The sequence below is a fragment of the Erinaceus europaeus genome, chromosome 12 (assembly GCF_950295315.1).
Source record: "Erinaceus europaeus chromosome 12, mEriEur2.1, whole genome shotgun sequence".
Classification (NCBI taxonomy): Eukaryota; Metazoa; Chordata; class Mammalia; order Eulipotyphla; family Erinaceidae; genus Erinaceus; species Erinaceus europaeus.
The window spans coordinates 54625930-54650706 of record NC_080173.1 but is presented as its reverse complement, the minus strand read 5'-3'; the positions used below and the strand labels follow the sequence as shown (position 1 = coordinate 54650706).

Genomic DNA, 24777 nt, shown 5'->3' with positions numbered 1-24777 from the left:
AAATACAGTAGTTGATACTTCACTAATTAATTAACAAATACACCTTTAAAAAAAAACTCACCACCCTGCTGCCCACAGGAAGAGAACTGGAGCCAAATGAAAGTGCACCTAGGAGCTTTCATTTTAATGGTTAACATTAACTGAGTACTGACTCAACTCGATTCTGTATTGATATTATCTCTGTGTGCGTTATATCATCTGATCCTTAAAACAGTCCTAGTGGCTCACTCTGTAGAGTGCACATGTTATGGATTTCAAGCCTCCCAGTCTCACTTGCAGAGCATGTGGGGGAAGAAGCTTCATAGTGGTGGGGTGGTGATGCAGGTGTCTCTCCTACCTTTCTCTCTTTCTCTCTCTGTGTCTCACCCTCTCTCTCAAAAAAAAAAAAAAAAAGGAAAAAAACAAATGACTGCTGGGAGTGATGGAGTCATGAAGGCACTGAGCCCCAGTGATAGCCCTGGTGCTAAAACAAACAAGCAAAAGCTGTCCTATGAATTTGGTGCTATTATTTTTCCCATGTGACCACTGAGGAGACTGAGCCCTACAAGACTGCAATAACTCACCTGGTCATTGCACAAGAGCATGGACAAAGGAGTCTCACAATGACTTTGGCAGTGAGTAGCCGGTGAGAGAGCAAGGTTGCCCTCCAGTCCTGATTAGTTCTCCAGCCCCTCAGCCTCGCCCAGCATAGCCCAGTACTGTACCTACAGCCTCCTCAGAGGCCATCAGAATGGGGCAGGTGGCATCCCGAACCACTCCTGTCATCCCCTTGCAGCTGGAGACATGCAAATTCTGGTTTTCTTATGGGGGGGTAGGGGAGAGGGGGTCTGGAGACTTCCTCATCAAGACTGGGTTGCCATGTCCACCTGAGATCCCACTCCCCCCCCCCCCCGCCCCGGGGCAATCATGGGAGATCAAGGACATCCAATGGTGTGTGGCCCTCTGCAGGCTCCTGGTGGGGAGGGGCACTGTGGAGCAGGGTGAGGTCCACCATTAACTTCCCAAAGGACAGAGGAGTTATTTCCACTCCAATACCAAGCCAAGGGAGTCTGGAGGGGCAGGAGCTAGATCGATCTCAGAAAGGACATTCATCAGCCAGGAATTCTTTTTTTTGTTTTGTTTTGTTTTGTTTTGTCTTCAGGGTATCACTAGGGCTTGGTGCCTGCACTAGAAATCCACTGCTCCTGGAGCTATTTTTTCCCTTTTTGCAGCCCTTGTTTACTGTTGTTGTTGCTGTTGTTGCTGTTAGATAGGACAGAGAGAAATTGAGAGAGGAGGGGAAGACAGAGAGGGGGAAAGTAAAATAGGCACTTACAGACTTGCTTCACCGCTTGTGAAGCGACTTCCCTGCAGGTGGGGAGCCAGGGGCTCGAACTGGGATCTCTATGCTGGTCGGTGTGCTTTGTGTCATGTGTGCTTAGCCCACTATGCTACCGCGTGGCCCCCATCAGCCAGGAATTCTATATCAGAGAGAGAAGGCTTGAAGTCTCTGGGCTGCAGGGCACCCTGGCCAGTCTAGGGGCTGCGGGGTGGCCAATGTGGTCAGCCCTGGATTATGAAGAAGATGGAAGAGAATGGACTGATGGAATCCCCATCCTTGACGCTGACTGCAGCATTCAGGCAGAGGGATGGACTGGGGGGGGGGGTGCTCCTTCCCCCACAGGCCTCCCTGTGAGAGCATTGGCTGTGGGGGGAGGGGTGGGCACCACTCACTCCCCAAATATTTACCAACGGTGTTCCCAGCGCTGGGCCGAGAGCCAGGGCCCTGGGGTCAGACTCTGGCTGCTTCATTACTCTTGTCTCACTGGGGCAATCAAGCCCTGGACAGCGGGAGGGTCCCAAGGTGGCAGGAACCAGGCTCCCCGCGTGCGGGGGTAGAAGGGTGGGGTTGGGGGATGGGAAGTATAGAACAGTAGCGAGTCCCTCCCACAGCCCACCCACCCACGCAGGAATCTGGCAGCGCCCCAATAGCTCTGGCCAGCTATCTTAAAAGGAAAGCTTGGGAAACTGGGAGCAGTGAAGGGGTGCGAGCTGTCTCTCTAGGTTCAGTGGTTCAGATTACCCAGCTACACCACACCCCAGATGGGGGGGGGGGTTGAAGAGGGGGGCAGGGCCTGGCTGGGTGAGACAAGCTGCAGCCTGCCTCACATCCTGGGCGGGAGGCAGCCCCTGGAGGAGCGACAGGAAAAAATACTCATGGAGCTTGACAGGGCTGAGGGCGCTGCCCAGCCAGCAGCCACCTCCTAGAACATGCAGTGCACCCCACACCCAAAACTACCCCAGAAATTTAAGATACTCATCTGGGCAGAAGATAGGAACCACTTCCTCCATCCCTCCAAGACAGGACAATGGGGTGGCCCTGTTAGGCACCCAGGGATCCCTCCGGAGTCCCTTCTAGAGTCTTTTCCTTTGCCCACACTTTTGCCACCGCCCCCCCATCTGCTCTCCTTTCTCATCTCTGGACAGGCTGGGACAGGAATCCAGGTGCAGCCCACCTACTGGAGGCCTGGGGGTGGGGAGGAGGATGTCAGGTGAAAGAACTCTATCTTTCTGGGGGCTTGGGGGGCATGGCCCCACAGTTTACTCTGTCCCTCCAGCTGCCACAGGTGCCCTGGGAGCTTTGGGACGTCCACATAGGAGCAAGCAGTGTCTCTGAGTCTCACAGCTGGGTTTAAGTAATCAGCCAGAACTTCCTCCAGGCTTCTGCTGACCAAGTAAACACCTGCTCCCTTTTCCTCCTAGGCCCCCCTTTGCCTACATAGGCCTCTGAGGACACTGTGCAAAGCTGCCCCACCTGTCCCCCAGGGAACCCTTATTCTACCTCCTACTCAACATGGGAGGGGCTGTCCGTTTAAGAGACTGCAGACTCCCTGGGGCTAATAATTCCAGTAAAAGATGGGCCCTCTGCCCAGTTCCCAGCTCGCTTCCCTGGGACCTGAGTGTCTCTGGCTGCGACTGGTCAGCGTCCCAGCTTGTTCTCCATGACCAGAGCAGCCCCACCAGGAATCCAGGTGCGAGGTGTAGGAAATGTGTTGGGATCCTAGAAGGCCTCAGAACTCATTCTCAGCCCCAGGCCCTTCTCCCATTCCCCCAGCTACTGGAAGGTTCTCCCACCTCTACCTGGCTCCCTCACCACCCCCTCAGGAGGTCTTCCAGTGGAGTGGAGGTGAGTGTCTATCTGTGCCACGTCCATGCTGGGCATCATGGTGGGTGGGTGGGGGACAGAAGAGCCTCTACCCTGTTCCTCTGATGCCAGTGTTAGATGGGGGATAAGAATAGTGGGCCCACTACTTGGGATGGGGGATTCCAGTGGTCTGTATTCTGGAGGTTGCCATAGGGTAGAGTCAGTCGTTCTGATAAGGGCATATGGGAAGGCTTTCTGGAGGAGGTAGTTTTGGGGGATGAACCTCATGAAAGTGCAGATCTCTCTTGGGGGCTCTGATTACCCCACATGCCTGCCCCATGTCAACCCGGAGTGTCCTTAACCAGAGGAGCAAAGCATGTTCCTTGTCCTGCTGCCAGGTTACTCAGGGGACGATCTTCTCCATGGCCCACATCCCTTGATTCCAACCCCCACCCCCAGGTTTCCTAGCCATGCCTGATGGTATGTGAAGGAACCTCTCAGGGCCTCACATGGACCTAGGGTTTCCCAGGGGTCCTGCTGTGGGTCTCTGCGAGAGGTGGGGCTCTAGGTGAAGCAATGCGGTGCAAACTGGACCCTCCAGGAAGCAGCAAAGCAAAGACTGCCGGGAGCTGGAGTCTCTAGATCTGGAGAGGCAAATCTGGCAAATGTCTCTCCTCTCTCTCTCTCTCTCTCTCACACACACACACACACACACACACACACACACACACACACATACGCACTCATTCTGGAAGGAGTGAAGCCCCCAGGCCTTTACTCACAGCTACCCCCAGAGTTGCCTCCTCACTACAAGGCAGTGGTCACATGTTCTAGCTTTGTGTGGTGACCAGGAGGCTGACCCCTCCCCATCCCTTGCCCTCTGCCCCTCCTCCTCCTCCTCCTCCTCTAGTCCTGTACCAGCAGAGGGGGCTAGGGCTTGGGGTCAGGGAGCATCAGCTGAGAGGATACCTGACAACTAATTTTCCTGCTGCCTCACATGAAACCCAGAGTCAGGTGTGGATACCTGAGTCCCCCAGACTTCCAGGCCCATCCTTCCCTGGCACTGCTCCTTTCCCCCCTGACTGCTGGCTCTCCAGAGTCTTTGGCTTCCTCTCTCTGTGCAGCAGCCCTGGGCTCTGTACTTTGTCAGACCAGGTGTGGAATGCAGCCCCCTCCCTGGATTCCTCCCTGAGTACTATTCACCCCAGGCAGGGAGGGAGGGAGTAGGTCTTTTGGGAGGATTTGGGATGATGGAGAAGGGAGGAGACTACTTTGCACCCACCACAGAATAGCAAACTCACAGATTATCCTCGGCATCTTCTCATGCCTCTTCCTGGTTTCTACTTCCCTCAGAGGTGACAGCCACCCTGCCTTCTGCTCACAGAGATTCAGTCTGACTTGTTTTTGAACTTTCTAGCAATGCAATCACATGTTCTTTGATGACGTGTGCACTCAACTGGGTGTACCACCACCTGGCCTCCAATACATGTTCTTTTGAATCTGCCGTTTCCCTTCCTCGATGTTCAGCTTGTGAGATTCATCTGTATTGCTTCGTGTTGTAGTTTCTTCCTTCTCATTTCTGGATAGAACACCATCACATGACTATGCCCATCTTGATTAGCCATTCTAATGGTGGTGGGCATCTGACTCTTTCAGTTTGGGGCTGCCGCTGGCAGTGTGCTGCTTTGAACGTTCTTTGTTTGTTTTATAGTGTGGAGTGTCATTTCTTCAGATAGAGGAAAGGATTCTGCAGCATCGAAGCTTCCTCCAGTGTGGTGGAGGCTGGACTCAAATCTGGGTTGCACACATGGCAAAAATGGGCACGCTATCCAGGTGAGCTGTTTTCTGGGCTCCTTGTGCATGTCTCCTGGGTCATAATGGATGTGTTTCTGTTGAATACGTTGGCTACATGCCTAGAGGTGGAATTGCTGGATCATAGGGGCTGAATAAGCTTCAGCTGATGCTGCCATGAAGTTTTCCAAAGTACTTGTGCCAGCTTGCACTGCCTCCAGCCAGGAATGCCCTAGCCCTGCCATCTTAGCCCATTTTGGGTTTTGTGTGTCCCTGGTGACTGATGTTATTGAGCACCTTCTCCTCTGCTTACAGGCCATTGGGAAGGCATATTTATGAAAGTTTTTAAGTCTCTTGCTCATTTCTGATTGGATTGTTCATCTTGTTCTTTTCTATTGATTGGTAAGGGTTCATAGTAGATGTGGAAAACAAACACTTTGCACTGCAAATACCTTCTCCAACTGTTAGCTTGCCTTTCTTCTTTCTTTCTTTCTCTCTGTTTTCTCTCTTTCTTTTCTTATTGGGGAGATCCATGGTAGCTATAGTTGTAGGTATACGTGTGAAAATTTCTTAGTTTTCTGCAAAAACTCTCGCCCCTCCAGCCTAGGTCTCCCTCTACCATCCTGCACCAGGACCTGAAAGCCCCCCCACCATGCATACACCACAGAGGCCTTTACTTTGGTACAATTTCTACTTTCTTTTTTTTTTAAAAATTTTTTATTATCTTTATTTATTGAATAGACAGCTAGAAATTGAGAGGTAAGAGGTGATAGAGAAGGGAGAGAGACAAAGAGATAACCTGCAACATGGCTTCACCACTCGCAAAGCTTTCCCTCTGCAGATGGGGGATAGATAGTCTTAATTTTTTAAAAAGAGTTATTTGTTTGAGAGAACCAGAGCATCACTCTGGCACATGCAATGCTGGGGATCAGACTTGGGCCCTCATGCTTGAGAGTCTGGCATTCCATCGACTAGGCCAAAGAAGTTCTTAATTTTAATGATGGATAATTTATTATATTCTTTCAAATGTATGTATATATGGTCTTATATCTATTAAAAATATATGCCTACCCAAGACCATGAAAATATTTGTTTTGTCTTTTGCATTTATCTAAATTTGTTTAGATTTATCTAGAAGTTTATTTATTACATTTTTTTTAGGCCTAGAGAGATAGTAATATCAATAGTGCAATAGCCTAAGGCACTGGAAGTCTTAGGTTCAAACTCTGGTATTACCATAAACCAGAGCTGAGCAGTATTTTAGTAAACAAACAAAAAATTTCCTGGGTCCAGGCAGTGGCACACCATTTGTGTACACACATTACCATCCATGAGGACCCGGGTCCAAGCCCCTGTTCCCCACCTGCAGGGGGAAGATTCACAGGTGATAAGGCAACACTGCATATCCCTTTCTCTCTTCTCTCTCTCTCTCTCTCTCTCCAAAAAAAAAAAAAAAGCTACTGGGAGTTGTGAATTCATGTAAGTAATGATTCCCATCTATAATGCCGATAGCAGTTAAACAATAACAACAACAAAACCAAAATATTTTTTTTCCTGTGTCAAGGAAGTGACTCACCTGGTAGAGCAAACACTTTACCACATGATAGGACCCAAGTTTGATTCCCTTGCCAGAGGGGAAGTTTCATGAACGGTGATGGGAATGCTGTGGTGTCTCTCTTCCTTCTCTCTGACTCTCTCTTCTTTCTTTCTCTGTTTTTCACTTGCTATCTGAAGACAGGAAAAAGTCCACCAAAGTAGTGGAATTATGTAGGCAGAAAAATCCCAGTGAAGCCCTGCTGGCAAGGAAAAAAACAACAACAACATTTTTTCCCCATGTAAACATAGTCATGCGTCACTTAAGGACAGACAATTTCATCACTGTGCAAATGCATTGCATCAATAGATGGTATCACTTGCTATACATCTGGGCTATATACAGAGACCACAGGCACATGTGTGGTCTGTTGTTGAGCAAAACGTCACTCTGTGGAACATGACTGCATGCAGTTGAACCAGGGCCACTTGAAAAGAGCATTGTCTAGAACCAAGTGGTGGTATAACTGGTTGAGGCAACATGTTACCAAGTTCAAGGATCTGGGTTCAAACCCTTTGTTCTTACCTGCAGGCGGAAGTGTCACAAGCAGTGAAGCAGCGTTATAGGTGTCTCCCTTTCTCTATTTCTCCCTTCCATCTCACTTTTCCTCTGCCTTTATTCAGTCAATCAACCAATTAATCAAATATGAGAGACAGAGAGAGAGAGAGAGAAACAAAGAAGAATTTTCTCCCAGTACAGCATCACAGAACCATTTGTGTCAAAAAAATAGTGTTTGGTGATACTCGCGGAGATCCGTTTCAGGGCTCTCTATTTTCTTCTTCAGGCCTACCCTTACACTAATATTGCACTGTCTTAATTGCTGTTGCTAGAAGTCCTACTGCTCTACCCCACAGAAATTCTAGAATCAACTTGTCTACTTACAAATACACATACAATCACCTTCTGCACTCCATAATGACCGTAGTCCTAGAGAGATAAAGAATAGGAAAGCCTTCAAGGGAGGGGGTGAGATATGGAGTTCTGGTGATGGGAATAGTGTGGAACTGTACCCCTCTTATCCTATGGTATTCTCAATATTTCCATTTTATAAATAAAAATAAAAATATACATACACATACAGGCATATGTGCACATACACATTCCTGCTAAAATTTGGGAGAAGAATTACATCAGATCAGTGGTTGATTTGCTGCGGATTAACACCATGATAAATGTCTTTTTTTTTTTTTTTTTGGCCTCTTTTTTAAATTTCTTTTTTTTTTTTTTTTTTTAACCAGAGCACTGTTCAGCTCTGGCTTATGGTGGTGCGGGGGATTGAACCTGGGACTTTGGAGCCTCAGGCATGAGAATCTGTTTGCATAACCATTATGCTATCTACCCTCCGCCCTTTAAATGTATTTATTGGGGGATTAATGGTTTATAGTCAACAGGAAAATACAATAGTTTGTACATGTGTAACATTTCTCGTTTCCCACATAACAATTCAGTCTTTGTGCAATATACCAACTCCAGTCCAAGTTTTGCTTTTTTTTTTTTTTGGTTTCTTTTACAGATATATGGGGGGCCCCTATTTTCTGAATAGTTTACCCTTAATTCTAACCACACACACACAAAATCTTTTTAGTATTGAGTCTCCTAAACTAGTATACCTACCAATCAATCAAACTGTTTTTAAGTATTTGTTAATAATGTTCTGTGGTTTTCTGTCTTGAGTAATCTTAAACTGTTTTTTGTTAGACTTATTTCTAGTTAGCAATTTGAAAATGTCATTGTGCATGAATGGCTGTTTTTTAAATTCTATAGTTGCACATTGGAAGAGTTATAAGAAAAGCATTTGATTTTTATACTGGTCTTGTGTAAGTATTTCATATCCAGTGGTCTTGCTTAAGCCACTTACTGTAAAATCTTGTACATCGGGGGTCGGGAGGTAGCGCAGCAGGTTAAGCGCACGTGGTGCAAAGCGCAAGGACCAGTGTAAGGATCCCGGTTCCAGCCCCGGCTCCCCACCTGCAGGGGAGTTGCTTTACAAACGGTGAAGCAGGTCTGCAGGTGTCCATCTTTCTCTCCACCTCTCTGTCTTCCCCTCCTCTCTCCATTTGTCTCTGTCCTATCCAACAACGATGGCATCAACAACAACAACAATAATAACTACAACAACAATAAAACAAAGGCAACAAATGGGAAAATAAATAATAAGAAAATTAAATAATAGAAAAAATGTTTAAAAAAATCTTGTACATCATTCATGTTTTTATATTTTTATTTATTTATTTTCCCTTTTGTTGTCCTTGTTTTTTATTGTTGTGGTTATTGTTGTTGATGTTATCGTTGTTAGATAGGACAGAGAGAAATGGAAAGAAGAGGGGAAGACAGAGAGGAGGAGAGAAAGACAGACACCTGCAGACCTGCTTCACCACTTATGAAGCGACTCTCCTGCAGGTGGGGAGCTGGGGCTAAACCCGAATCCTTACACCGGTCATTGCCCTTCACGCCATGTGCACTCAACCCGCTGTGCTATCGCCTGACTCCCACATCATTCATGTTTTATCTGTGTGGCATTGTCATCAAAATACTGACAGTTTTATTTCTCCCATTACAAGTCTCATAACTTTTCTTTCTCTTTTTTTCCTAGAATATATTTATTTGGTTAAAGGTCAACAAATATTGTTTGGCTGAAGGACATTATGTTGTAAGAAGTGTAAATGGAGAAGTTTCAGGGTGACAAAAATTATTTGAAAAGTTTAATATTACTAAGTACCTATTTCATGCACACATATATAAACATTAGAATGGATAAACTTATACAGCCTGTGAAGAAAAGAAAAAAAACACTTTTTATTCTGCATCTCAGTTTCTTGATTCTGCTTATTTTTTAAAATAGATATTTTATATATGAATGAGAGAGATAGGAGGGGGAGGAAAAAGAGAGAGAGAGAAACGTTATTCTATTATTGTAGTATATGAGCTTCTGGGAATTGAACTCAAGACCTCATGCTTAAGAATCCATCACTTTATGTACTGCACTACTTCCCAGTTTGCTAAAACTAGTTCTTAAAACAACGTTTCAGAATTTTTAACACTAGCATTTTGCTTTTTAATTAGTGCTTTAATAATGACTTGATCCTACTTATATATCCTGTTTTGATGTGGTATGGTTTGAGAATTCTGAAAAGAAAAACAACTTGTAAATTCACTTAATCTTCTCATGTGAAGTCTCATAACTTCTCTAGCTTGTGCTGTTGACCTGTCAGAACATACAGTATTGTGCTGGATACAGGTGTCATGGTGAGAGACTTGTCTGATTCCTGACCTAGTGGAGAAGCTTTCAAGATTTCATCACTAACCTTGACTTTGTCTCTCAGTGCATGTGCATGTATGTTTGTGAACGTGTGTATTTGGAGATCTCTGGGGACATATCCTACTGATAGGAAAACCTGGGGTGAGGATCCCTGGTGGGAGTGGAGCACCTGAGAGCTATCCTCCCTTCATTCAAAAAGTCAAATGGAGGGGGACCCAGCAGATGGTAGAGTGGCTAAAACACAGGATTCTCAAGCATGAGTTCTGGAGTTTAACCCTAGGCATCCCATGTGCCGGAGTAATTCTTTGATTCTGTCTCTCTCTTAAATAGTTTTTATATCTGTTTTCCCTTTTGTTGCCCTTCTTATTTTATTGTTGTAGTTATTGTTGTTATTTATGTCATTGTTGTTAGGACAGAGAGAAATGGAGAGAGAAGGGGAAGACAGAGAGGTGGAGAGAAAGATAGACACCTGCAGAGCTGCTTTACTGCTTGTGAATCAACCCCCCTCCAAGTAGGGAGCCAGGGGGCTGGAACCGGGATCCTTACGCTAGTCCTTGCGCTTCGTACCACCTGCACCTCACCTGCTGTACTACTGCTTGACTCCCTCTCTCTCTGTTTCTAACCTCTTTAACAAATAAGAAAGTGTTTAAAAAAATTAAAGTGGAGCCATTTTCAAAGGGGGGTGGTGGTGACCCCACTCCTGATTTAAGTTCTGTCTTACTTACCTGGGTGATGCCTTTTGCCTCTGGAACAGGAGAACACTAGGCCAGGCCCGTCATTCCTTGGGGAAACTAAAGCTCAGAGTTGGGTAGTAGCTGGCCTCATTGTCACACAGCAAGTGAGAGCCCAGAATTAGAACACAAGCTTCCTGGTCTTTACCCCCCCCCCCCATCAGCTACTTCTTTGTGGCCAAGATGTGTTAGTGGCCAGAGGTAGGTGTATGTGTGTGTGTGCGTGCGCGTGCGTGCGTGCGTGCGTGCGTGCGTGCGTGCGTGTGTGTGTGTGTGTGTGTGTGTGTGTTTTAGGAATAGGACGATGACCCGAACTGCCCCTGCGGCTACAGACAGACTATGACCCACATAGTCAACGACTGACACCTCTCCAGATTCAAAGGAGGTCTCGAAACTTTACATCAGGCTCAACCTGATGCTGTTGACTGGCTACGGAAGAAGGGCAAACGCTAGAAGAAGAAGGAATAGGACAATACCCACAGGTTCTATGCAGGGAACAAGAGAGGAAGGGGTCTAGGGCTGAGTGGGTGTGGGAGGCAGGTGGAAGTGTCAGCGCTCACTTCTGGTTCTAGAGGTTCTAGGAAATTTCCCAGAGTATATTTTGACCATCAGCCTGGGTGAAACTTGGAGCCAAGGACTTGGTCCCCAACTCTTCAAAGGGCTAGAGGATCCTGGGGTTACAAAAGGCCCAAGGCTCACAGTGAGGTGGTACAGAGCCTAAGCCCAAAAATCATGGATAAATCCCACAGGGACACAGGCACTGCTGAGTTCCCCCACTTCTACCACAAACTCTGGGGATGACATAAGAAAAGGGACACACAGACAGAGAGAAGAACAGAATGGAGAAGAGAGAAAGAGAAAGAAAGAAAGGAAGGAAGGAAGGAAGGAAGGAAGGAAGGAAGGAAGGAAGGAAGGAAGAGAGAAGCCAGACTTGGGGTCTGAGTAGGAAGAGCCTGTGAGAACCTCAGAGTGGACCAGGGTTGGGGGGGTCAGGGGAGGGGGTGGGGAGAACCCGGAGCAGCCACTAGACTGAAGCCAAGCAGCATTCCCCTCTTCTGGCCACCCTCCCCTCCCCCCTCCACTCTGCCCACAGGGAATGCTCGGAATGTGATGAGCTGATAAGATTGGGACTCCCACTCCACCTGGCACAGAGAACTGGGGGTGGGGTGCTTTGCCACCTTCACTTATCACAGGGGTGTTTCTTAGAAAGGAGGCAGAGTTTTCAGTGACCATCGCCTGAATGGAGGAGCTGTGTGGAAGGCCTGAGAGGGTGGGCAGGGTTGGAAGCTCATGAAGGAACCATGGGCCTGATGTTAGGGCCCTGGGCACAGCCATATGTCTTCCAGCTGAGCTGTGCCGTGAGTCAGTTGGCAGGGGCCTGGGCTGAGCCAGGGGCTTCCCAGTTGCCAGGGAAGCTGGGGCAGAAGGAAAGTGGAGATGGGAAGTGGGGCAGAACAGTGGCTGGCTCTCTTCCAGAGGGCAGGGCTCCTGGTTGATGTTCTTGTCCAGGGAGTGACCAACCCCTACTAGCATTGAGTCCAGGGGCTAGGGAGAGACAGAGACCCTGTGGTCCTTGCTGGGGTTGGGGGTGTTACATCCAGGGCTACAGGGGAGTTGGGAGGACACAGGGACTCCAAGTGAGTTCCCAGCATCCTCCTTGGCTCCCTAGGGCCTCTCTCAAAGTTTTTGCTTTATGCACTCACTTTCAGTGGCCATTTCAGCCTCCACTTGTAGAGGACTACTGTGTCAAGTGGGAGGCAAGGAAAGTCCAAGTGAGGCTTGGGAAGGCAGAAGGGATACAGCGTCCCACTTTTTGCTCCCTGCCTGGGCATTTCTGAGGGGAAAAAAATAACCTGCCAGAACTGAGCATTGGGAAGGAGGGCAAGGGGAGGGAATGAGGACTAATGGTCTGAGGTCTGGCCAGTTGGAAGAAGAGCCCAGAAAAATCATCCCCAGGGACAGCTGTGTGGCTGCACCTGAGACCTGCTGCGGGCAGCCTGGGAGGGGGTGGGAGGCCATCCAAACCTCGCTAGGGCCCATTGCCCGCTGGCCCTGCTACAGAGTAGGGGCAAGGGTCACCACCGTATAAGGCTGCTGTGGGAACGGGCCCAGATGCCTGGTGAGGTTTGAACCCCCTTTTGAGAATTTGCCAAGCTGCTGGGAAGAGGGGAGCAGTGCTAGGTGTCTGGAACACAGATGCCGTCCTGCCACGTCTGTTTCCTTTTCACACCTAGCACAATGCCTGATGGCACGTGTGAAGATCCAAGAGTGCTTGGGGATTAAAAACCATGAATGAATAAATGATGGATAATTGAAAATCCCTCAGCCAACTCAAGAGTTCCCAGCAACCAGAGGCCTCTGCCAGTGGTTACAAATGGGCAGGCCTGCCATCTTGTGGCCACTGAACTAACTGCAGCTCTTGACCAAGGTCTTACATGGTCAGGTTCAGGGAGCAGAACCTGTGACGATTAGAGCTCATCCAGAGATGACCCAGTCCCTTCTGCAGCTTCTAGCTCACAATACCTTCTTTCCCAGAACATGCAGGTATTTTATTTTAATGTCCAAGAAGAGTGACTTCTTTTTATATTTAATTTATTTATTCTTATAGAGACAGAGAAACTGAGAGGGAAGAGGGAGACAGAGAAAGATAGACAGACAGACAGACAAACAGCCTGCAGCACTTCTCTTCTTGTGAAGCTCCCCCCTGAAGGTGGGGGCTGACATCTTAAACCTGGATCCTTGTGCATTATAACAGGTGTGCAGCCATCCAGACCTAGGAAAGTGGTTTCTTCCTCACTTTAGCTCCTAGAAAACTTCTCCTATGGTCTGACTTTATTTATTTTTTAATTTCTTTATTGGGGAATTAATGTTTTACATTTTACAGTAAATACAATAGTTTTTACATGCATAACATTTCTCAGTTTTCCATATAACAATACAACCCCCACTAGATCCTTTGTCATCCTTCTTGGACCTGTATTCTCCCCACAACCCACACCCACCCCAGAGTCTTTTACTTTGGTGCAATACACCAATTACATTTCAGGTTCTACTTGTGTTTTCTCTTCTGATCTTATTTCTCAACTTCTGCCTGAGAGTGAGATCATCCCATATTCATCCTTCTGTTTTCTGACTTATTCACTTAACATGAATTTTTCTTTTTCTTTTTTCTTTTTTTTTTTCCCCTCCAGGGCTATTGCTGGCCTCCATGCCTGCACCATGAATCCACCGCTCCTGGAGGCCATTTTTTCCCCTTTTTGTTGCCCTTGTTGTTGTAGCCTCATTGTGGTTATTATTATTGCTATTGTTGATGTTGTTCGTTGTTGGATAGGACAGAGAGAAATGGAGAGAGGAGGGGAAGACAGAGAGAGGGAGAGAAAGACACCTGCAGACCTGCTTCACCACCTGTGAAGCGACTCCCCTGCAGGTGGGGAGCCGGGGGCTCGAACTGGGATCCTTATGCCGGTCCCTGCGCTTTGCGCCACATGCGCTTAACCCACTGCACCACCACCCGACCCCCCAACATGAATTTTTCAAGGTTCACCCAAGATCAGCTGAAAATGGTGAAGTCACCATTTTTGATAGCTGAGTAGTATTGTGTATATATACCACAACTTGCTCAGCTACTCATCTGTTGTTGGACACCTGGGTTGCTTCTAGGTTTTGGCTATTACAAACTGTGCTTCTAAAAAAATATGTGTACACAGATCTTTTTGGATAGATGTGTTGGGTTCATTAGAATATATCCCCAGGAGAGGAATTGCAGGATCATAGGGTAGGTCCATTTCTAGCCTTCTGAGAGTTCTCCAGACTGTTCTCCACAGAGGTTGGACCAATTGACATTCTCACCAGCAATGCAGGAGTGTTTCTTTGACCCCACAACCTCTCCAGCATTTGCTGCTATTACGTTTTCTGATGTATGACATTCTCACAGGTGTGAAGTGGTATCTCACTGTTGTCTTTCTTTGCATTTCTCTGACAAAGACTTGGAGCATTTTTTCATGTGTTTCTCGGCCTTTTGGGTCTCTTCTGTGGTGAATATTCTGTCCATGTCTTCCCCCCATTTTTGGATGGAGTTATTTGTTTTCTTGTTGTTGAGTTTGGCAAGCTCTTTATATATGTTTGTTATTAAACTCTTGTCTGATGTATGGCATGTTAAGATCTTCTCCCGGGAGTCGGGGTGTAGCACAGCAGGTTAAGCGCAGGTGGTGCAAAACACAAGGACCGGCATAAGGATCCCGGTTCGAACCCCGGCTCCCCACCTGCAGGGGAGTCGCTTCACAGGCGGTGAAGCAGGTCTGCAGGTGTCTATCTTTCTCTCCTCCTCTCTGTCTTCCCCTCCTCTCTCCATTTCTCTCTGTCCTATCCAACAACGACAACAACAATAATAACTATAACAATAAAACAACAAGGGCAACAAAAGGGAATAAATAAATAAATATTAAAAAAAAAAGATCTTCTCCCATTCTGTGAGGGGTCTCTTGGTTTGGGTAGTGGTTTCTTTTGCTGTGTGGAAGCTTTTTAATTCGATGTAGTCCCATAGGTTTATGCTTGCCTTAGTCTTCTTTGTAAATGGATTCATCTCACTGAAGATGTCTTTAAAATTTATGTGGAAAAGAGTTCTGCCAATATTTCCTCTAAGTATCTGATAGTTTCTGGTCTAACATCCAAGCCCTTGATTCACTTGGAATTTACTTTTGTATTTGGTGAAATATAGTGGTTCACTTTCATTCTTCTGCATGTTTCAACCCATTTTTTCCAACACCATTTGTTGAAAAGACTCTGCTTTTCCCATTTAATAGTCTAGGTACCTTTATCAAAGAGTAGATGTCCATAGGTGTGGGGGTTTACTTCTGGGGTCTTAGTTCTATTCCACTGGTCAGTGTGTCTATTCATGTTCTAGTACCAAGCAGTTTTGATGACAATGGCCCTACAATACAATTTGAGATCTGGGAGTGTGATGCCTCCAGTTACATTCTTTCTCTCAAGATTGTTTTGGCAATTCTAGGTCTTTTCTGGTTCCAGATAAACATTTGTAACATTTGTTCTATTCTCCTAAAAAATGTAGTTGGGATCTTGATGGTGATAGAGTGAGAGACACCTGCAGCACTACTTCATAGCTCATTAAGCTTCTCCAACCCCACCCCCACCCCAGGTAGGGATCAAGAGCTTGAACCCAGGTCCATATGCATGGTAACATGTGCACTAAATTGAATGTGCTACCACCCAACCCCTGAAGGGATCTTGAAGAGGTTCTGGAGAGAAGAAACTCCAAACTGCAAGCAGAGTGCTCAGTTCAGATACTCCCAGATCAGCAGTGTTTGGCTCAAAGGCTCAAAGTCTCTCATATAAAGATTCTTCCATTGCCCACCTGCAGGACTAGAGCCTTAGGCCATGAGGCTGGGTGGGGCAGACTTCTGCTTTGTCATCATCTCTTTTCCCCTCTTCCCATCATAAACAGTTAACCACTGTTGTGCACCTGCTATGAGCAAGCTGGTGGTGACGTCTTGCAAGAATCACAGAGATAAGAGACATCCTCCTCACCCTGTTGGTATTTACAGTCCAGATCGAGAGACTATTATGTAACCATGCGGGCTTTGCCACAAGAGTGAACTTGCTGCTAAGTGCCATAATGGATGCACAAATGCACCAGTGAAGAGACTAAATGGATGAATTAATTAATCAATCAATTAATTGATTCCCTACTAGGAGGTAGAGAAGAGAAGCAAACAGAAGGTCAGGGGACTGTGTGGTGGTACACCCGGCTGAGCACACACATTACCATGCACAAAGGCTTAGGTTCAAGCCCCCAGTTTCCACCTGTAGGGGGGAAGCTTCAGAGAGGTGAAGCGGGTCTGCAGATGTCTCTCTATTCTCTCCCTCCCTCTCTACCTCCCCCTTCCCTCTCAATTTCTCTCTCTATCCAAAATAAATAAAAACTGAAAAACAAAACAAAAAACAAAAGCCATAGGATTCCACAGGCCAAGCTCTCAGCTTTAGGGACTCAGCTGTGTATCAAGGAGGGCTTCTCAGAGGAAGGCTTGGTCTCCAAATCCAAGAACAGGTCTAAAATGTGTCCTTAAGGAACATACAGCTCCTGGCAGTGCTAGAGCCTAGGGAGAGAGCGAGGTAACCAGGCCAGGCCTACAGGGCTGAAGAGCTGCTGGTGTGGACTTGAAAGTGAAAGAGATGGAACAGTAAGAGGGAGAGTCAGACTGAGGGTGGCCTGGTGCAGTGTCAGGAGAGAAATGCTAAGGTCTGGGCTAGGCAGGGCAGTGGAGGGCTGGGGGTTGAACACTACTTGGGAACCAGGATCAACAACATTTGTGGTTGAAGTCTTGTGGCTCATGAGAGCATAGCTGAGTTACCCTTGAGGGTGTGGAGAAGGGGGCAGTGGAAGAGGTGTGGTGTTTGAACCCCCAGCGGGAAGCCCAAGTTCTAGTGCCCAGAACACTAGAGTACCCAGCTCTGAGCTCAGGGGCAGGCCCTGGGCTGGAGTGGTAGATTTGGATGTTGGAGGCACAGAAGAGATTGTGTAAGGAGCTTGGGGACCGAGAGCTGAGGATGGAAGAATGGCAGGTGCCCTGGGTTTCTGTCAGGAGTTGGGCAAGTGCAGGGTGCTGGGGGTGGAGCCAGAGTTTGCTGCCCTTGAGAAACTCATTGTCCACTCAGTAGGAGAGACGCACCAATAGATTGTCTTAATAGAATATGGTAAGTGATAAAATAGATGCATGTTTGTTTGGCTCCAGGGATCTGGCTTAAAACGATTGAGAGGAAAGCACTTTGGCTGCCAGCCCAGGGGGTAATGGGCAGCTGAGGGTGTTTCTCCCTCTTCTAGGAAGAGTGCTTGGCCTCCCTGTAGGGCACCACTCCTCCAGCTCTGAGTTGTGTTTGAGGATGCTGGCCCCCTCTAACTTCCCTTCCTTCCCCTTATTTTTCTTGGGGGGGCCTGAGGCTCAGGGAGACAACACTGAGATTCAGGCTGGGTCACTCCCTTTGGACTCTGTGTCTCACTGACACCAGCTATATCTAGAAAACACTGGGGGCTGGTGTTGTTACTGATGTTGTTGTTGTTGGACAGGACAGAGAGAAATGGAGAGAGGAGGGGAAGACAGAGGGGGAGAGAAAGATAGACACCTGCAGACCTGCTTCACTACTTGTGAAGCGACTCCCCTACAAGTGGGGAGCCGGGGGCTAGAACCGGGATCCTTAAGCCAGTCCTTGTGCTTCGTGCCACGTGTGCTTAACCCGTTGTGCTACCACCTGACTCCCTATAATAAAGGTTTTCATTATTCTTTAAAAAATAAAGAAATGAGGGAGTCGGGCTGTAGCACAGCGGGTTAAGCGCAGGTGGCGCAAAGCACAAGGACCGACATAAGGATCCCGGTTCGAACCCCGGCTCCCCACCTGTAGGGGAGTCGCTTCACAGGCAGTGAAGCAGGTCTGCAGGTGTCTATCTTTCTCTCCTCCTCTCTGTCTTCCCCTCCTCTCTCCATTTCTCTCTGTCCTATCCAACAACGACAACAACAATAATAACTACAACAATAAAACAACAAGGGCAACAAAAGGGAATAAAAAAATAAAATAAATATTTTAAAAAGTTTTTTTTTAAATAAAGAAAGAAATGGAAAAAATGGCTTCCAGGGTAGTGGATTTGCAGTGCAGGCACCCAGCCCCAGTGATAACCCTGGAGGCAAAAAAAAAAAAAAAAAGAAAGAAAGAAAGAAAGAAAGAAAGAAAGAAAGAACTTTCCCCTCTAGGACTGTTGGAAAGAGTAATGGGAAGCCTAGCTGGGTGGGGAGGAAACAGTGAACCCTTGGAGCCCCAGGGCGGGGCACCGAGATACCCTGGCTCCAAGAAGGCAATGGCTCCCTCACCTGTGTGTGACTGAATGCTAAGAGGGCTAGCCTGGACACAGCACACCAGATACAACATGCTATATAGAATATAGAATCATGCTGTATAGAATACATATGTGCCCCATGATTTCATATATATATATATATATACATACACACACATATATATATATATGATAGAAATAGCCAGAAATCGAGAGGAAGGGGGGAGATAGAGAAGGAGACAGAGAGACACCTGCAGCCCTGCTTTACCACTTGTGAAGCTTCCCCCTGCAGGTGGGGACTAGGGGCTTGAACCTGGGTCCTTAGGCATCGGAACATGTTCACTTAACCAGGTGTGCCACCACCCAGCCCCCGTGCCTTATGATTTAAAAAAAAATGACATGAAGGGTATTTATTTGAAATTATATGCTATTCACTATTATTATCTTTTTGGTCCATAATTGTTCATTGAACAAAACCCTAATAGGATCAGTTAAAAGAGGCTATGAATACTAATTAATAATAGGATCATTGCAAATTACATGAATGAGACTATTAATAATATTTTTTAAATATTTATTTATTTTTCCTTTTGTTGCCCTTGTTTTTTTTTATTATTGTTGTAGTTATTATTGTTGTTGTTACTGATGTTGTTATTGTTAGATAGGACAGAGAGAAATGGAGAGAGGAGGGGAAGACAGAGAGGGGGAGAGAAAGATAGACACTTGCAGACCTGCTTCACTGCCTGTGAAGAGACTCCCCTGCAGGTGGGGAGCCGGGGGCTTGAACCGGGATCCTTACACCGGTTCTTGCGCTTTGCACCTCATGAGCTTAAGCCGCTGCACTACCGCCCAACTCCCTGAATAATATTTTGAAAGGGCTTCTTTTGTTCTGTGAGGTAGGAAATGTAACTTCACTACTATTATTTTAATGATTTTCTTGGTGATTTATAAGATTATAATAGGAGTACAACCTCATCACTCCCACCACCAAAGTTCTATTCCCCACTGTAATTCTTCCTACTTAAAGATGGGCTAGCTACTTTTATTTATTTATTTTTCAAGTTCATGTGTTTTAGTTCTCTATATTCCACATATGATTGAACCATCTGGTGGTTGTCTTTCACTTCCTTCCTTACTTCATTAAGCATAATCACTTCCAGTTTCATTCATTCATTTTTTTTTTAGTGGTCAAGTAGTAATTATCCATGAATATATATCCTATAACTTCTTTATTTAATCATCTGTTCATGGACATTTAGGTTATTTCCATTTTTGGGCTATTATGAATAATTCACCTATGAACATGGGCGTGCATGTGTTCCTTCAAATTAGTTAAAACTCTTTATTATACATTTAAATCTGTGGGCTGTATTGCGATGTATTATCTATTTATCTATTTATTTTTGCCATCAGGGCTATCACTGGGGTTCCATGCTGGCATGATGACCTCATCATTTCTAGAGGCTTTTCTTGTAGTCTCCTTTCCTTTCCTTTCCTTTCCTTTTCTTTTCTTTTTTTTTGAGAGAGAGAGAGAGAAAGAGAGAGGCCTGCAGCACTGTTCTTAAGTTTTTTTTCCTGCTGGTGGGGACTGAAAGCCTGAACTTTGATTCTCATGCATACTAACTTGTGCTCTCTATAAGGTGCTCCACTCTCTGACCACTGCTACTGTGTATTCTATTTATTTATTTATTTATGTGTTTGTTTGTTTTAATGAGAGACACAGAGAGAAAGATAGACCAGAGCATTGCTTAGCTGTGGTTTATGGTGATGCTGTGAGGACTGAATCTGGGACCTCAGAGCCTCAGGCATGAAAGCTTGCATAACCATGAAGTTGGGTGGTGGCACACCTGGTTGAGTGCACATGTTACAATGCACAAGGTCCCTGGTTCAAGCCCCTGCAGGGGGAAAGCTTGGCAAGTAGTGAAGCAGGGCTGCAGGTGTCTCTCTCTTTCTCTCTCCCTCTCTACCTCCCCCTTCCCTCTCAATTTCTGGCTGTCTCTATCCAATAAGTAAATAAAGATAATAATTTTTTTAAAGTTTGCATAACCATTATGGTGTCTCCCCAGCCCATTACTGTGTAGTTTTAACATATATAAATGCAAGACTTAAGAAGGAGAGGGCTGGGGAGATAGCATAGTGGTTATGCAAAAAGACTTCCAGGTCCAATTAATAGCTTCACCGTAAGCCAGACCTGAGTGGTGCTCTGGCTAAACTTAAATTTAAGAAAAAGGAAAGGATTAATCCTTTCTTAAATAAAAAAATTTTAAAAAATATGAGAAAAATAAAAAATAAAATAAATAAATTTAAGAAAAAGGAACAACAGATATAATAGAACAAATTAAACAGATGCTACCCATATTTTGTCTATGATTTTACCGAGGAAATGATGTTTTACAAAATGGTGGTTATGACTTGATGGTAGCTTACACAGTTGAGTGCATACCTTAGCCCTGCACAAGGGGCGGAGTTGGAGCTTCCACTCCCCACCTGCAGGTGGAGAGCTTTATGAGCAATGAAGCAGGTCTGCAGATGTCTATCTCTCTATCTATCTCCCCTTCCCCTCTCAATTCCTCTTTGTGCTATCTAATAAAAAACAAAGGAATAAAAAAATGGCTGCCAGGAGCAGTGGGGAAAAAAAAGAAAAAAATGATTGTTTCAGGGGAACCTCCCACAAATGTGCATTATTCTATCTCATCTGCCCCCAGAGTGCCAGTCTCCCTCCACCATAGGGCACTGAGCCTCCACCACCCACCCACCCCTCTTAGTCCCCTCCTATCTTAGTAGCCTCAGATCTGCAGACATAGCATAAGGGATTAGTATACTTCAGGGTCTGTCCCCTTGCTTTATTTCTTAAATCCCATGTATGAGTGAAATCATCTGGTATTTGTCTTTCTCTTTCTGGCTGATTTTGCTTAGCAAGATTCTGTCCAGTTCACCACTGCTATAGCAAATGCACAGCTGTCTTCTTAAGAGCTGAGCAATGTTCCACAGTGTATGGAACATTATCTATTCAGCTATCCTTGGACATACTGATTGTTTCCAAACCCTGGCCCTTGTTAAGAGGGCTGCAAGAATGGAAGTGTGCACATGTTTGATGGCTTTTTTGCAGTTGTAAGTCCTCACACATGCACAATTCCACCACTCCTGGCCTCGTTCTTTCATTTTTTTAAAATGCATATGTAGGAGAAGAGTAAGACAGACACCACAACACTGTTCCACCATCTGTAAAACTGAAGCTACTTCCAGTGCTGTGATTCTCCCTTGTGGTGCCAGGGTTTGGATTCAGGGCCTTGAGCTCAGTAAGCTGCATGCTTTCCCAGGTGAGCTATCTCCCAGCACTGGCAGTTATCATTATTATTATTATTTTGCATAACCATATGCTATCTCCCCACCCTCTACCTCCATTTTTTAAAAGTTTTTTAAATATTTATTTATTTATCCCCTTTTGTTACCCCTGTTGTTTTTTCCTAATATTTACTTATTCCTTTTTGTTGCCCTTATTGTATCCTTGTTGTTTTATTGCCGTAGTTATTATTGTTGTTGTTGATGTCATCGTTGTTGGATAGGACAGAGAGAAATGGAGAGAGGAAGGGAAGACAGAGAGGGGAAGAGATAGATAGACACCTGCAGACCTGCCTCACTGCCTGTGAAGCGACTCCCCTGTAGGTGGGGAGCTGGGGGTTCAAACCAGGATCCTTGCGCTTTTCGCCACCTGTCCTTAACCCGCTGTGCAACCGGCCGACTCCCTCTAGCTCCATTCTTATCAAACTCACAAAATTATTCCTTGGGTGATCTAATATGATCCCATTAAACTAAGTATCCTTTTCACGAGAACATTTGTGTGTGGAGTACTTGAAATTTTATTTACTTGCAATAGCAGGTCCTTCAACTTGTAGAAAAAAGTTTTCAGCTCTTTAGTAACAACCATCTACCCTGCACCTGTAGGCTCATTTTGGTAGACTAGTTGTTTATCCATAGCATCTGTACAGTCATGACATGCACTTTCCATTGTCTAAAATATTCATGATTTAAATTTATGTTTCAGAGTTACTCATTTATGAGAGAGGAGGAGAGAGAATTAAGCATCCCTTGGCACACACCATGCCGAGGATCAATCTCCACATCTCATGCTTGAGAGTCCAGTGCTTTATCCATTGATCCACCTCTTGGGCTGCAAGGTGCCTTCATTTCTTAATATTCAGAAACTGTGCTGGCCCCCAGGGAGAGAAGGAGAGATATCACAGTAAACAAGCTTCCTCCAGTACAGTGAAGATTGGGCTGACCCCTGGGTCGTGTACATGACAAAGCAGCATACTGTCCTAGCTTCTTACAACACGAAGACCCCAAATCTCATTTGCTATATTCTTACCTTTAGGTTCCTAATTATTAAATAATTTGTTCTGCTTTGTATCTTAGTGCTTTTCAGCCACCAAGTTGCAGATGCTACCGTGATGACAACCTAACTTCCCTGGGAAGACAACCTCACCAATGTGTCCTGGAACCCCATCTCCCCAGAGCCCTGCCCAACTAGGGCAAGATAGAAACAGGCTGGGGTTATGGATCGACCTGCCAACGCCTATCTTCAGTGGGGAAGCAATTGTAGAAGACAGATCTTCCACCTTCTGCACCCCCTAAAGATATCTGGTTCATACTCCCAGAGGGATAAAGAATTGGGATGCTGAAGGAAGGAAGAAAGGAAGGAAGGATGGAAGGAAGGAAGGAAGGAAGGAAGGGGGTAGGAGTTGGGCGGTAGTGCAGTGGGTTAAGCGCAGGTGGCGCAAGGACTGGCGTAAAGAAGGAAGGAAGGAGGGAAGGAAAGAAAAAAGAAAGGAAGGAAGGAAATAAAGGGAGGAAGGAAGAAAGAAAAAGAAAAAAAAGAAAGGAGGGAAGGAAGGAAGAAATTAAGGAAGGAAAGAAAGGAAGGAATGGAAGAAGGAGAAAGGAGACAGAGAGACCCTGCAGCCCTACTCTGCTCCTCGTGAAGCCTCCCCCTGCAGGTGGGAATGGAGGCTTGAACCTGCACTGCTTGAACTGCGCACTGTTACAGGTGCCGCTACCGGCCCGACCGTGTCACTGGGCTTCTGTTAGTCTGGAGTTGCCTCCAGGGTTGTTGTGGTGCCAGCACTGCAAATCTACGGCTCCCAGTGGCCATTTTTTCTCCATTTTATTTTATTTGATGGGACAGAGAGAAAGAGGGGGGGAGAGAGAGGGAGCTGTAGTCCTGGTTCTTAGCTTGTGAATCTTCTCCCCTGAAGGTGGGAAGCAGGGGCTCGAACCCGGGTCCTTGCACCGGCCCCTCTGCACAGTACCTTGTGCGCTTGACGGGGTGCCCGGCCCCTGCCGCTGTTGTCTTTCCCCAGGGCCCTGCTCCACTCCGGCTGATGGTGATACGGGGGATTGAACCTGAGACTCTGGGGCACAAGGTCATGCAGAGCCCGTGCCGCGTCTCCAGCCCACGTCTCTAGCCCGTCTCTGTGCCCTCAGCCCAGCGGCCCCAGGCTTACACGCTCTTGGGGACCAGGCCCGGGGAGCGGAGTGCTGCGGCGGCAGAAGCCCACTTGGGTGCCGTGTCTTGGGCTGGCTGGGGGCTTCTGTGCAGATGAGGAGGCGGACGCCAGGGGTCGGGGCTGTCTGCACCCCCAGCCCAGACCAGCCCCCAGGGGGAAGACAGTGCAAGCGGGACAGGGTCACCCGCCCAGGACGTTGAGGGGCTGCCACTCACCAGCCAGGTTGTGAACGCCAGTGATTCTCGGGGGCAGCCGGGGCACACCCAGTGAGGGCACCTGCTTCCAGGCATGAAGACCCAGGTTCGAGCCCCTGGACCCCACCTGCAGGGGGAGAGCTTCACGAGTGGTGAAGCGGGGCTGCAGGTGTCTCTCTGTCTCTCTCCCTCTCTATCTCCTCCTCCTCTCTCAATTTCTCTCTGTCTCTATCAATAACAAATAAATAAAATATTTTAAGAAATAAAAATAAGGGGTAAGTAGCATAATGGTTATGCAAAGAGACTTTCGTGCCTGAGGCTCCGAAGTCCCAGGTTCAATCCCCCACATCACCATCAGCCAGAGCTGAGCAGGGCTCTGGTAAAAAGGAAAGGAAAGAGAGAAGGAAGGAAGGAAGGAAGGAAGGAAGGAAGGAAGGAAGGAAGGAAGGAAGGAAGGAACTTTTGAGGCAGGTGGTGGCGCATCTGGTTAAGCACATATACAATAAAGTGCACAAGGACCCGGTTCGAGCCTCTGGGGAGGAAGGGAGAAGAGGGAAAGAGGAGGGGGAGAAGGAGGAGGGGGAGAGTGAGAGGAGGTGCAGGGAGGAGGGGGAGAGGGAGGAGGTGGTGGGAGGAGGGGGAGAGTGGGAGGAGGTGCAGAGAGAGGGGGAGAGTGGGAGGAGGTGCAGGGAGGAGGTGCAGGGAGGAGGGGGAGGGCAGGGAAAAAAAAGAAT

The 24777-nt window shown here is 46.7% G+C and overlaps 1 long non-coding RNA gene across 1 annotated transcript; it reads left to right on the top strand.

The window, feature by feature from the left end:
- Positions 1–2173: 2173 nt before the first annotated feature.
- LOC132541957 (uncharacterized) lies at positions 2174–24566 on the top strand. Its single transcript, XR_009553070.1, has 3 exons — positions 2174–3166; positions 4836–4957; positions 22759–24566. It is a non-coding gene; the product is annotated as an uncharacterized LOC132541957 (long non-coding RNA).
- Positions 24567–24777: the final 211 nt, after the last annotated feature.